Genomic DNA, 2,424 nt, shown 5'->3' with positions numbered 1-2,424 from the left:
TCCAAAGTTTATAAAGTTTTTTTGTGTGTTTAACCCTTCCAATACCAGAAATATTATTTTTTTAACATGCATAAAAAATGAATATAAACTCAAATTTGTAAACTAAAAGTTATTTTAAATTAAACAGTATTTAGTTTTAATATTGTAGTTTTCAGTTTTGGTTTGTTATAACATTTATAATATATAAAAAGGTTGCACGTTTTATTTTTTTGTATATTATATAAATTAAAAGTCTAACACAGTTGTGTCATACAAATCAGTTATAACATTAATTTTATTATAATGTAAAATAATGTATTTTAAGGTTCTTTCTTTAAAATGTGAAAAAAGTACTAATGTTATTCATATACATTTGGTTTGTTTTGTGTAAATGAAAACGATTTTTTTAAAACGATAGTTAAAAAGAAAAAATTTGTAAATATATCTCGTATACATATGATTCTCATCATAAGTTCATAAAGTGAGAACGCTAATAATCAGTGTGGTTGCACAATTAATATCATAATATTTAATTGTTTGTTACATATATTAAAATTCAATAAAATGTCAACTTTTTTACACGTTAGTTACAAAACATCAAAACATTTACAATAAACACTAAATTAAAATAATTACTTTTGAAATTTTCAAAGTATGACGTATACATTGTTTTTCAATGAATAACTTTTTATCAGAATATTATTTGATAAGTTTTTTTTTATTTTAAAACACTGTTTTTAGAAAGAATTATTGTGTATAGTTTATTGTACTATACACAAATTTTTGATATAAAAAGAAAAAAAAATAAACTTGAAAATAATAACATGAAAAGTTGTCAAGTAATCCTCACAGGAAAAATGAACCTTTTTTCAATAAAAATACGATTTTGGGTTAAAATTTACTATTATTTTGTTGTAAATTAAATTATATTTTACTATTTTTTCCTCGTATTCCTATAGTTATAAAAAGTTTAGAGCGTTTAATGAATGATTTCTTTCTAATATACACTCAAAATGAATAAGATATAAATATGTTTACATTTTTTAGAAATTGTTGGTACTGGAAGATTTAAAAAGCATCTTCTATAAATTATAATTCCAATAATTATAATTGTAAAAAATTGAAATTCCAAAATTTATAAGACGAATTATTAAACTATTTGTAATAGATTATTTTAATATATTTTAGTTAATATATTTTATAACAAAAATATTAATAGAAACTTAATCTTAAGTCATAATGTCTTAAATTTTGTCGCAAAAACAAAATCAACTTAATGCATTTTGCGATTAAATGCCAAATGAAAATATTACAGGCAACGCATGAGCAGTCAGAAAACTCGAAAATTAATGTAAAACAGCATAGCAAACGCTGTCATTATCAACAACAAAAAACATCAAAGTCGACTAGTTGTATGATTAAACTAATTTCCACACATCATTCACAAGAGCTCGTTTTATAGGACTCGACGTTTTCTTTTACAAATGTCATAATTTTTAGCATTATGGTACATAATGCTAAAAAAATAGAAATCTTATAAATAAATGCACTCAAACATCAATTATTGATAATTACTATCCATATAATAATGTCCAATATATGGGTACATAAATGGTAGTTGTTACATACAATAGTATCGGTAATATGGTAGTTGGTAAGTTGTATAATAAGAATTGTACATCAATGGTGAGTACTTTGAGTTAAATTTTTTCCGATTACTTTAAAGAACAAACGTTATCAAATCGACTAAAGCTGCAAAGTCGACCTTATTTTGTATTTTGAGGTCCAAAATCGAATGAAAACTTTCGGTAATATTGTCGGTCCGCTTTGATTTTCCAAACAACACCATATTTTTCTTTCAAATATTGGAGGTCGTATTTCTTCTATAAAAATGTGTTTGTCAAGTAAGTTTTAAACACCTTAATAGAATGAGTGGGAACCGTGTTAATTAATTCAAAATTATTGAATAGATAGTTGAGAAGATTAAGGTTGAGAAACAGTACAGGAAAAAGTGCACTATAAATTATCTGTTTTATAAATATTTTATAATCAATGTATTTATTATAGTAATGTTCAGACATTTTTAGTAAGCATTTCAAAGTCGCTAATAAAGATTTTGTGTTTATTAAAAATCACGAGCCCACGTTGTTTGGCCAAACTTTTAATCATAATAAATACTTTTGCATAATTCTTTTTCGACTTTCTAGGCATTTTTTATAAAAAATTAAACGCAAAGTTGTTGACGAATGAATAAGGTATATATAATTGACCATCTGAATTTTTAATTTTAAACGTTTCATCAACAAACACTAAGTCAGATACACTCAACAGGAACATTCAGGATACCAATCCAAAAATTGTGGCTTCACTAACTTTGAATGTCATTATAAAAGAACATTTAAACCGCACAATTGATCTATTGATTGAGGATCCCCAATCTCTTTT

This window comes from Entamoeba invadens (genome assembly GCF_000330505.1).
Source record: "Entamoeba invadens IP1 unplaced genomic scaffold scaff_1105074724697, whole genome shotgun sequence".
Lineage (NCBI taxonomy): Eukaryota > Evosea > Mastigamoebida > Endamoebidae > Entamoeba > Entamoeba invadens.
Note: the sequence above shows the minus strand (reverse complement) of the source record.